This window comes from Myodes glareolus, chromosome 27 (genome assembly GCF_982192425.1).
Source record: "Myodes glareolus chromosome 27, mMyoGla1.1, whole genome shotgun sequence".
NCBI lineage: Eukaryota > Metazoa > Chordata > Mammalia > Rodentia > Cricetidae > Myodes > Myodes glareolus.
Genome location: NC_142052.1, coordinates 44,027,348 through 44,039,377, shown reverse-complemented (window position 1 = coordinate 44,039,377; position 12,030 = coordinate 44,027,348). Strand labels below are relative to the sequence as shown.

Below are 12,030 nucleotides of genomic sequence, written 5' to 3'. Positions count from 1 at the left end.
GAACACATTCAGATTTTTATCATTATTAGGGAAGACTAAGCAATACACTCCAACAGTGGTCCACATAGCACTTACGCTGTGTTAAGCGATGCACTCAGGTTCTGAGGAGTCCAAAGGATGGCATTAACAATTTTAATTTCAAGAATAAGTCCAATTACAAGTTTATTTATAGTGCTGAGTTGTAAGAGTGATTAAAGAAAGCTCTTGATACTGCGTTCCCAAGATCAGGTGCGATCAAACGAGACCCTGCAGCTAGCGGTTTCGTGGTCCTGGTGGGGAAACCAAGGGGTCACTTCTGTGTAAGGCTATTCCATTTACTAGGCTGCGCCTGCATTCAAAATATCTGGTAAAAACAGGACGATCTAGAGTCTTGACTATAGTGTTTATCTACAAACTACTTCCTGCTACCTGTTTGTAATTCTCCCCAGAAAAAATAAATAAATAGAAAAGAAGGAAGGAAGGAAGGAAAAGAAGGAAGGAAAGAAGGAAGGAAGGAACAAAGGAAGGAAGGAAGACAGGAAGAAGGAAGGAAGGAAGACAGGAAGAAGGAAGGAAGGAAGGAAGACAGGAAAGAAGGAAGAAAATGGTTCTTTGTTCCATCACACCCCAGGTTCCAGCCAACAGAACAAAATCATTGAGATTTCCAGAGAGTTATTTCAACCATGTGGGCTTAGCTGCTTTGCTATTGGTGTGCTAAGCCACTGTGACCAAGGCAACCTATAGGAGAGTTTACTGGGGGCTTACGGTTACAGCGTGCTCTAGTTCACGGTCATCATGGCAAGTGGGGAACATGGTGGCAGGGAAGGAGGCGGGGTGCTGGAGCAGCCGCTGAGAGCTCACATCTTGAGATGTCATGACAGGCAGAGAGAGTGGTGTGGGCTTTAGAAACCTCCACCCCATCCCCGGCAGCACACCTCTGACCAAGCGTTCAAACACATAAACCCATGGGGGCCCGTTCTCATCTAAACCGTCACCATGGTGACCCCCAGTTATGGTGTCTGCTGTATGCACTGTGAGACGTGGGCCGTTCACTCCTCAGCTTCTTTCCTTCCCCAGGGGCCCTGGCTTGGCTCTCCCTCCCCTGCTCTCAGTAGTCTCTGGCCTGGTGTTCTCTTTGGAAACCTGTGCCCTGTTTCCGTCCACTGAAATTGTAGCTCTCACTCTTATACCTCTGCCTTGATTTGTTTTGTGTGCTCAGTGTTAAGAGGTGTTGTTTTTGTCTTTTGTTTGTATGTGTGTGTATGTATTGTATATATGTGTGTGTATGTATTGTATGTGTGCATGGATGTGCGTGCATATATGTGTATGTATGTGTGTGCATATATGTGTATAAGTATGTGTGCACATGTATGTGTGTATGTATGTATGTGTGTATACATGCATGTATGTGTGTGTATATATGTGTGTATGTACGTGTGTGCGCGCATCATGATGCATGTGTGGCGATCAAAGAACAACTTTTGGGAGACACTTCTCTCCCTCCACCACCAGGTCCAGGGATTGAACTCAGGTTGTCAATCTTATACAGAAAGTGGTTTATCTGCTGAGCTATCCCACTGCCCCAGAGATTTTTTTATTTTTATGTATATGAATGTTTTGCCTGCATGGACGTATGTGTACTGTGTGTGCATGACTGGTGCTCACAGAGACCAGAAAAGGGATTCAGTTCCCCTGCCAAGGGAGTTACAGATAGTTGTGAGCTGCCATGTGCATGCTGGGAATCTAACCCAGGTCCTCTGGAAGAGCAGTCAGTGTTCCTAACCTCTGAGCCATCTCTCCTGGTCCAGGTCTATTTCTTTACAGAGTGGCTTAGTAACATGACCACAAAATCCCAGTTCAAACCTCCCTGCCACTCAGGTGCTGCGGGACTTGAGGGTGGGGTGTGGGGATTGCTCAATGTGTCCAGTGAAGCACCAGAAAGTTTCCAGAACTGTAAACGGGAATCAGTTTCTAGTTTCCGGAAAGATTAGATAAGGCCTCTGGCACGTAACTCAGACTCGAAAAGCTATTGGTCTCCTTGCCTTTCTTCCCCTTCTTCCTTTTGCTCTTGAACCTTTTGTTCCTTCGGGAGAGGAGTCGTGGTCTGGCAGGGTAGGGCGGCCTCACCTGCAGACCTTATAGAAGGAGGCAGCCTGTTTCCACCCCCTAGAGTCTGCTTTAGCAGGCCTGGGACGGGTCACACACTGGTTGGTTGTTGTGCTGCTATTATGTCTTTAATAGGCTCCAGATGTTTCCAGTGAGGCTGATTGGAGGACTGTTGATCCAGCCAAGAAAGCGGGGTCTAGCACTTGCCAGTAACTGGACATGCTTCCCTGAGCTTCACTTCCTCCGCCGCAGCAACTCGAGAGAGGCCGTAGTGAGGATTCCGTTAGTCGGGGTACAGCAGGCAAGGTTGCAGAAAGCAACCTCAGGATCCTGCTTAGAAAGTTTCTTTCAGTACAGGAAAGAGAGATTGTGACCAGGGCAAAAGTGGCTCCCAGGAATTCTAAAACGGATGCCCTTGGACCCCTGGAGGGAGACGTTTTGAACTTGAACTCTCTGGTTCTGCACAGATGACACCCTGGCTCCTCCCACATCTATTCCGTGGCTACATCAGCAAAGCAGCCGGGGTCAGCTGGGGAGCCGCTGGGCAGCAAAGCCAAGTCCACGGCCTGTTGGCGACCTACCCTCCCACTTGGACGCAGATGCTCACGTGCTGGATGACCTCGTCTCTCTGCCATTGATTTTTCCCATTAAGTCCTGGGTGATCAATGAGAGAAAGGTTGACAGACACACAGGCATTGTACACAGCACCCTTTCCAGAGGGTCTGCTTCTCTGGCTTCCGTGGCTTCTAAAAATAATAGGTCTAGAGGCGGCAGGCTCCCCTTCTCCTTCCAAAGATGAAGTAAATCATTAGGACAGTTCTTCCTCCACCTTCCTTCTCAGCAGCTTTCTTCAAGAGAGCTCTTGTTTGAGTTCAGTTGGAATCCAAGGCTCAGGAAAGCAACGCCCGGTTTCCAAAAAGTACGCTGGAAAATTCGAAGGTTTAAGCTTCCAAATGACGTTGGATTTAAACGCGGGCGGAGCAGCTGTTTGCTTTCTCATCAATGTTTAATAGAAACTCATTTCACAACCTTTAGTCGCTAGAGATTTGTTGGTTGATCAATTGATAAAACATCGCTTGGATGTTTTGGGCCTCTGCTCAGGGTAAAACCTTTGCTGGTTCCTAGAGTCTTGCCGCGGTTGCCCTAAGGTTATCTTAGAGTGCAGTCTACTGAACTACACCCCTGGAATTTCCTGAACACAATGCATTCTTGAGATATCACGTATTTATATAGTTGATAATGCTGCTAGCCTGATGTTGCTATCTCAAGTAGCAATGTTCACAGTGCGCTGTAAAGATCTATAGTTCTCTCGCCTCCACCTGTCCTGTTCTCCCGTCCTGGATACCCCCTCTCCCACGTCCTCGGGGCTGTGGGTTTCACTCTTCTCCTGACCCCACCCTCTGAGGTCCGTTCCTAAGGTGAAGAAGGGGAAGCCAGGCCTGGTGCCTGGGCTTGGAAACCCAGAAAGAGACCCAGTACTCAGGACTCTCCCCATATTGGAGGGGTCAGGACCCTGGCTATTGTCTATCCACTCCCACAAATGACAGTTTGAGTCTCATACTTGATGATGCGGCCTCACACTTCACAGTGTGTCTCATACTTGATGATGCGGCCTCACACTTCACAGTGTGTCTCATACTTGATGACGCGGCCTCACACTTCACAGTGTGTCTCATACTTGATGATGCGGCCTCACACTTCACAGTGTGTCTCATACTTGATGATGCGGCCTCACACTTCACAGTGTGTCTCATACTTGATGATGCGGCCCTGGACATTCGCCACTCCCTGGCATTCCCCAGCCAGCTATGGTCATGTGACTTCTGTGGTATTGTTATTAATGATTACCTCTTAGTCCCCTGGTTCTTCCCTCTCAGCTCCCAGAATCCCTTCCCTGTCCTTGGCCAGCTGCTTCTTGTCTGGTTAGGGTCAGCCATGGCTGTCTCTAGGCTTCCCTTACTTCTTTAAGCCTGCCCTGTCCTAATCTGTATTTCTAGATTGGGATCTTTCAGGATGGTTTTTAGAAATCTGTTCCTCCCTGACCCCTCTTTATCGGCTCTTCCACTGAGAGGGCCTCTCTTTCTCCCACCATTGAGACAGACCTTTCCCCCTTCACGATTCAAATCTGATTAATTCCAACTTCCTGACTTCCTTCCGGAAGGTCTTCAGAGGTGCCCTCCTCTCCTTTCTCCTTGCCATTTCTCTAGGCACCTAATTTGTCTTCTAGTATTTAGAGGCCATTGCCTCTGCTCTTACCTAACATGAATTCAATTCTGCATTTTGTTTCCCAAGCAATTGTTTTTATAAGTTAATCCCTGCTGTATTGCCTTCCTGCTAAGAAACTGCCCTGTGCCCTCTGTTTGTTCACAGGTTTAGTGACTGACAGGCACATCCCAAACAGCCCCATCCACCCTTCAGCCTCCATGGAACCAACATTCTAGACGTCATGCCAACCGGCTGAGTGCGTCTGCCTCCTGCTTCCAGCATCTGGAGCTTTGGTCTGATATATTTGTTCTTGCTCACCTGAAGAAAGTTACCTCTCTCTAATCGTTATGGAGACTACGTCCATAACTCTTTCTCGGGAAACCATTCTCAGGTACCTCAAATTAAGAGTGCCTTTTCTAGAATTCCCAAAGGTCCCCAGGTGACCCTGCTGCTGAACGTTCTCCCGTATAACTGGCTTGCTTCCCTGTTTTCTGGACGATATTTCTGGAAAGCAAGAATCGACACTACGGTCGTTTATTTTTCAGACCTAAAGCTCACCTTTAATAAATACTTGCTGGATGAGTGAGAAAAGTTAGCGTTTGGATTACAAAGTAGAAATGACATAAATGTACCACCTCTTACTTGCAAAACTCACTTGCGTGTCTAATTTCTGTCTTTTAGGAGACAGTGTTAGGCCATGAGGGTGGGAAAGGAACCTCTGATTGAGCCACTTCTATGACATTTAGTGCTTTTGTTTTGTTTGGTTGTTTTTGTTCTTGTTTTTCGAGACAGGATTTCTCTGAAGCTTTGGAGCCTGTCCTAGAACTAGCTCTTGTAGACCAGGCTGGTCTCGAACTCACAGAGATCCGCCTGTCTCTGCCTCCCCGAGTGCTGGGATTAAAGATGTGCACCACCACCGCCCGTCGACATTTAGTGCCTTTAAGACCTTTCCTGGAACTGGGAAGGAACAAGGCAGGACTTAACTTTGTGTTTGTTATTTTTTTTTAACATTTGACAATGTTTATCTTCATTAATAAACACAAATTGTAATCTGGGTATGGTGGTATATTCCTGTAATTCTAGCACTTGAGAGGCTGAGGCAGGAGGATTGTGAATTCAAGATCAGTCTGGGCTACAGAGTGAGTAGCAAGCTACCCACGGTTACAGGGCAAGACCCTATTTTGAAAAACAAAACAAACAAACAAAATATTGTATACAGACACACACACATGTGCATACACGCATGGTTTTATGTTAGAAATATTTTACCTGCTTTCACTTGTAATTTTCCTAACCTTAATTACTTTAAGATCATTTGCCCCCGCTCCACAGAAAAAAAAACAACTAATAATTGCTACCAAATAAATAAAAGATGAGAAAACCAAAAATAAATGTGGAAACTAGAAGAAACTGTTAATGAAGATCAAAGTGGGCTGTGTATCTAAATTAATTTCACTGACTGGTGTGGGGGATGGGTTAATAAAGATGTTAATAGAAACTCCCCAGGAGCTTTCTGCAGCACCCCTGAAGTGATGTCATAATGAGTCCAATCCGAGCTCTTAGATCCCGCGAGTGCCCGTGGCATCATTAACGGCAGCAAGGGAGTGCTGCCGGAGTCCCAAGGAAGGGAACATTCCAGAAGCCAAGCTCAGCTTCAGGAATCAAGGCTGGGTGGAAAGACATCATTACCAGGAAATGGGCCTGGCAGAGTATGATTAGCTCGTCCCCTGTGCGGGGTACTGTTTAATTACCAAACAATATTTACAGCTTGGTAATGAAGGAGTGTGGGATACCGTCATAAGGATCACCTTGGGGTCCAATGCCTCTGGGAATGCTGGGCCAACTGCTTCCTGGCTAGGTGACCCTAGGACGGAGACCTGCCTCTTTAAGCCATAGCTCCCACTGTTCCCCTTTGATAAGGCGGTTTACTATCTGTAAGACGGTTCCATTTGGGGCAGACGTAAAAGTCGACTAGAAGGACCTCTAGAAAATTCTAGAGAACTTCCTCTTACAACACATTCGAGCAGAGTAAGCAGCGAAGATGCCAAGACAGCTGATTTAGTTGCCCTACTGCGTTCCGTGGTGGGCGGAGAACAAGGGTTCTCCCAGGGAAAGGCTCCAAGGGCACAGGGTGGTTGGGGGTCTGATGGCGATCCAGATGCGGGAAGCAGATGGGTACGGCCTCAATGGGCACTCAGACTCACTTGGGTAGGTGCTTAGAAACTGAGCGTTAGTGTGGGAATTCAGACACCATTTAGGCCTACAGAAGCCAAGCCAAAAGTCAGACCTGGTGCCACGGCACACGGTGTCTGTAACTCGGTGAACCACTGAGCAGCCGAAGCTGGGACAAAGACAGTGGGGATGGGCTGGGGATGGGAGTAAGTCTCTTTTTTTCTTTTTTTCTGAAAAGTTAGGCTCTTGTGGCAGATGCAGTTCAGCAATCTCTGAGCACCACGCTGCAAAAGGTCTGGGGACACAGCTTGATAAACAGAAAGGGAGCAAAGTTTGAATGGTGATTCTGTCCTTTCTGACCAGGAAACGCCTCTCTGGGAGAAAATATCCTTCTTACTTCTCCAAGACCTAGGCAAGCAGTAGCAGGGATTAGCAATTATGTGTAGTGTATATAACATGTAATGCATGGTATAGACATATCATCATGCATGCATACGCATACGTAGATTGCCTGGTACACAGGGAGCATGTTTTAAGTGACAGGGTAGCTTCCATTTTGTGGCTCAGAGGGCAGGAAGTAAATAATTCCCTCAAGATCTCCCAGACAGTATGTGGAGGAAGCTGGACTTTCGGTTCAAAGTTAGCCCCTTCCCTCTGAGTTCAGGCACTGACTAACTCTCTCAGCAAACAACTCGTGGGGACGAGCTGACGCCAGAGCAGAGGCAAAGTTAGACTGGGTTCACCGCAATTTGTCCGGAGTTCTTTGAGTCCAATGCACAATGGCTCTTTATCACCCCGTTCAGGGCAAGGATCATTTTCAGTCCAGTCTTTGTCTCCTGCGTGACTCCCACAGTGGTTTTTCAAATGCAGCCGAGTTCTTACACTATCTTTATTTTATTAAATATATTCATGTGTGTGTGTGTGTTTGAAATTATAATACAATGACATCACACTGCCCTTCCCTTTCCTTCCTCCAACCCTTCCATGCATTGCCTTTTGCTCTCTCTTTCCATATATATGTATATATATATGTATATATATATATAGAATGTATGTATACACACATATATGTACACACATAACCCTAAATACACAAATACAACTTGCTTCATCTGTATAACCTCACCTATATGTGCGATCGGCCTTGAGACATATACATACAGGAAACATCTTAAAGTGGTTTTAAAGTCAGAATTCAAAGTCTCCACCACTTGGCTAGACAGCTGCTGTCAGTAATCCGCCTCAGTTATTTCTTGCTTCCACCTAGTGGTCCAAAGTTGCAAAAGCAAGCGTACCGAAAACCGACAAGCCTGTAGGCCGGTTTCCCCTCTTGTCGATTGAGCGCAGACTGGGGTGCCTGGGGGCTTTTTGTGGGGGCGGCTTCCTTGCCGTTTGACTTCCCCTGAGTTCCTCTAGTGTAAAAACTCCTCGAATGTGGTGTTCTTTCCTGAGACTGGAAATCAGGGTGATCCCGGATGCTTCCCTGCGGCTGAGCTCATGGCCCATCGGGCGGGTTTTCCAGCAGATATCTCTTTAAAAGTCGGAAGCCCTCTGTGAACGCGCCGCTCCCTGCTCTATGGGAACAGGCATCAAAGAGACAGGAGTAAAGTGTTTTGCATGCACATCGGGAACTAATTGCCAATTTGGCAAACGCATTGACTAATGTCACGCACTGTTATTTCTAAATCCTCTCCTGTCCTTGACCCCCAGAATCTAGATGTAAACTTGGAACCATTAGTGGAGAAGGGATAAAGTCTTCTGGTGCCGCAAATGGAATTGAGAGGGATTTAAACTCAGCGCTTTTGAGTGTGCTGAAACGAACTCAGCAGTGCATTAATGCTAGGATTTGAGCTCACGCAGCGTGAGAGCTTTCAAAAACCGTGTTTAAGGAAGCAAACAGAGCCCTGACAGACCTTTTCAGGGGAGCAAAAGGAGTTGGACGGAACAATCAATGACACATTAAAAACCACAACTGGGCTGCGATCATGTGGGCCGAAGAAAAAAAAGTTCCTCTTTATCACAAGATCTTTGCATCTAACGAGAGGGTGCCTGGACAGCCTCCAGAGGAACAAGCCTCCGTTTACTTTAACAGAGCCACGTCTAAATATTTAGTTGATTCTCTGAAAAGCCCTACGAGATGTTGTAGCAAACAGATCTCCAAGGTAAGAGCGTGTCGTCCGTTGCCATTGGAAAATACAGACAAAGGGAATTGAGAAAAAAGAGAAATCAGAAAACGTTGTGATCAAAGCATTTCCTTTTTCTCCGTGAATGAACTGCATTTTAATGCCCTCCAAGTACTCCGGACAAACACCATGCTGGTTGCTTCCTTGTCTTAACCGAGTCTGTTTCGCTTTCTCTATAGGTTTTATTCCTACGTGGATGGGGAAGCCCACACTGTGTGGGTGGGCACAGCCTCTGTTCAGTTGGTCCCAGAATGCCTGAGGTTTCCAGCAAACTGGAAGTGCTTTTTCTTGTGAACGGAAGGAGGAGGTCCAAAGGCTTTGTGAAAACACCTAGGGGCTTCTGCTGCTCAAATTCACACCAGTGTCTGTATCAGCAAGTCTTAACCAAGACTAGAGTCTGGTTTGCTCTCAGCCTCTGGGATCCCCTGGGCCACAAACCCACCACATCCCAGATAGTCCATCAGTTGGGGCTTTCATCTCTTTAGACACTGGGGCAGAAGAATCTCCTTTAGGATTCTACCATGGCTTCGGGATGCTTGGGGAAGGGTCACCAAATTTCTCCCCTCCCCCACCCCAGGAGGCCAGAAAACCCACCCCCCACCCCCGTCAGTTTGATGAATGTGTCTTGGCTAATTGTGTGAAAGATACCAGTCCTTTAGCAAGTGTGACTACTTTATTGTTCAACCAATCACAGGCACCTTGGTTAGCATGTGAAAAGGGGGGGGGGTTGCCTTGCAGAAGGAGGCTGGTGAGTTCTGGTGGCCCAGTCAAAGGCTGAGAGTTTTAGGGGGGGCACGGAGCAACACCCACTCCTTTTGAGGGGAACTTACTATGCTCTACTAGCTCTGTAAACCTCTAGTCAAAGCCCCCTTTTCCCTCCCTCCTCTTTTCAAGATCTTTCTTCCCCCATGGTACAAGCAGGCAAGGCGCTGGCTGCTCAGCAGATGGGGCTCACGTTGCAGGGTTTTTAATATTTCACTTTTATATTTCTGTAAGAGGGCGATCCCGCTGAGAGTCTGGGAATCCAGGCTCGTCAGAACCCCCTCTCTGACACTTGGATATACAGCTCTGAAAACCATCCCAGGAGGAAAGATTAAACAAAAAAAAAGAGGGGGGGGCTATTTTTCAAAGCCTGCTCCTCAATCTGCCCACATCAAAATAAGACAACTGGCCCTTTGAAGTGGAGGATGGAGAGTTCTCAGCCCCGCTTGCTTAAGCGGGGAGTGGGGAAGGACAGGAAGGAAGGAAGGAGCCAAGGAGGCAGTCTCGAACATGATACACCCTTCTCACCTTGCAGATTTAATCAGGTATGAGTGGCTGCAGCCAACCACAGTCTAAAGTACTGCTCACCAGAACTGGGAAGAAGCTGGGACTCCTTGGAGTCAGCACCAGGTGATTTTTTTTTTATACCCCCGTCAGAATCGGCCTGGCTCCTCAAGAAAGAATCCAGACAAGGCCTAGCGGTGGCAGCAAGTGGACGGAGACCGGACTGTTTATTCCTATTCAGAGAGGCCAAGCACCTTCAGCTGTGCAGGGTGAAGAGCGTACTAGGAATTTAACTCAGCAGCACATGCTTTTCTAAATGGGAAAATGATTGGAAAGAATAGTTCTAAAAAAAGAAAAAAGTGTAAACAGCCAAGGAGCACACGAAGAAACGGTCACCAGTAATCCTCAGGGAAATGAGCGGTAACACCGAGAGTCTGCATCCAGTGTCAGAACAGACGCTGTTATCAACGAGACACAGTGAGATGGGCGTGGTGGCACAGCCAGCTGGGGGGCAGAGGCAGAAGGGTCACCATGAGCATGGGGCCAGCGTAGGCTACGGAGTGAATTCCAGAATTCCAGAGCTGCATATCAAGATCCTATCCTCAAAAAGTACAGAAGCAGCCCCCACACACAAACAATAAATGGTGATGGTGGTGATGGTGGTGGTGATGGTGGTGGTGATGGTGATGGTGGTGGTGATGATGGTGGTGATGATGGTGGTGGTGGTGATGATGATGGTGTTGGTGGTGATGATGGTGGTGTTGGTGGTGATGATGGTGGTGATGGTGGTGATGGTGGTTATGATGATGGTGGTGATGATGGTGGTGATGGTGGTGTAATGGTGGTTATGATGATGGTGGTGATGATGGTGGTGATGGTGGTGATGGTGGTGTAATGGTGGTGATGGTGGTGTAATGGTGGTGATGATGATGGTAATGGTGGTGATGATGATGGTGATAGTGGTGGTGGTGGTGATGGTGGTGGTGATGATGATGGTGATGATGGTGGTGGTGATGATGGTGGTGGTGATGATGATGGTGATGATGATGGTGATGGTGGTGGTGGTGGTGATGGTGGTGGTGATGATGATGGTGATGGTGGTGGTGATGATGGTGATGGTGGTGGTGATGGTGGTGGTGGTGGTGATGGTGGTGGTGATGATGATGGTGATGATGATGGTGATGATGGTGGTGATGGTGGTGATGATGATGGTAATGATGGTGGTGGTGGTGATGGTGGTGGTGATGATGATGGTAATGATGGTGGTGGTGGTGATGGTGGTGATGATGGTGATGGTGGTGATGATGATGGTGATGATGATGGTGATGATGGTGGTGGTGGTGATGATGATGGTGATGATGGTGATGATGGTGGTGGTGGTGATGATGATGATGGTGGTGGTAATGGTGGTGATGATGATGGTGATGATGGTGATGATGGTGGTGGTGGTGATGATGATGATGGTGGTGGTAATGGTGGTGGTGGTGGTGGTGGTGGTGGTGATAGTGGGGGTGGTTAAAGGTACACTACCTTCCCTATGCTCAGCCTGGTGCACAACCACAAGCCTCCCAAAAGCCATAGGAACATAATAAACACTGCAGTAATAGTGAGAATCAGGGAATGAGTCCAAACCCATGCTCTGCAGACTCAAGAACACACCACATCCATCCAGGGACTAGTGCCTTGCATGGGTCTAGCAGATTGCAAGTTCTCAGAACGGTTTTACTCCTTTGAATTAAGCCAAAGTAGACAATAGCACAAAAGTCAAGCTCTGCTGATACTGGAAAGTGGAGCACTTTGTTTGTAAATAAAATGGTGCACAACTTTGACACAATGGCAATATGAACAGTGTTTCTCTCTGTTTTCCCAGAACCCGGTTATCTTCTTAGCATGGAATCTGGCAGGGAAGAGTTTGGCCATGTTCCTAGCTTTGATGACCATCTGTCCTAGGGATAGCTCACTATTGCCCAGACTAACCTGAGAACCAAGTATTTGAAGTTTGGGGCAGCTGCCTAAACTCAGCACAGCACCTGTGTGTGTACGTGTACCTAAATGCTTTCTGATTCTAAACTTCCGCCGGCATCTATGTTAGGGAGTAGAGGGAGGCTAAGTGGGCCCA

The 12,030-nt window shown here is 47.4% G+C and overlaps 1 protein-coding gene across 1 annotated transcript in view; it reads right to left on the bottom strand.

Moving 5' to 3' along the window:
- The window catches only part of Cdk15 (cyclin dependent kinase 15), a 93,093-nt gene that overhangs the window by 22,259 nt on the left and 58,804 nt on the right, over window positions 1-12,030 (bottom strand). The window lies entirely within an intron of this gene.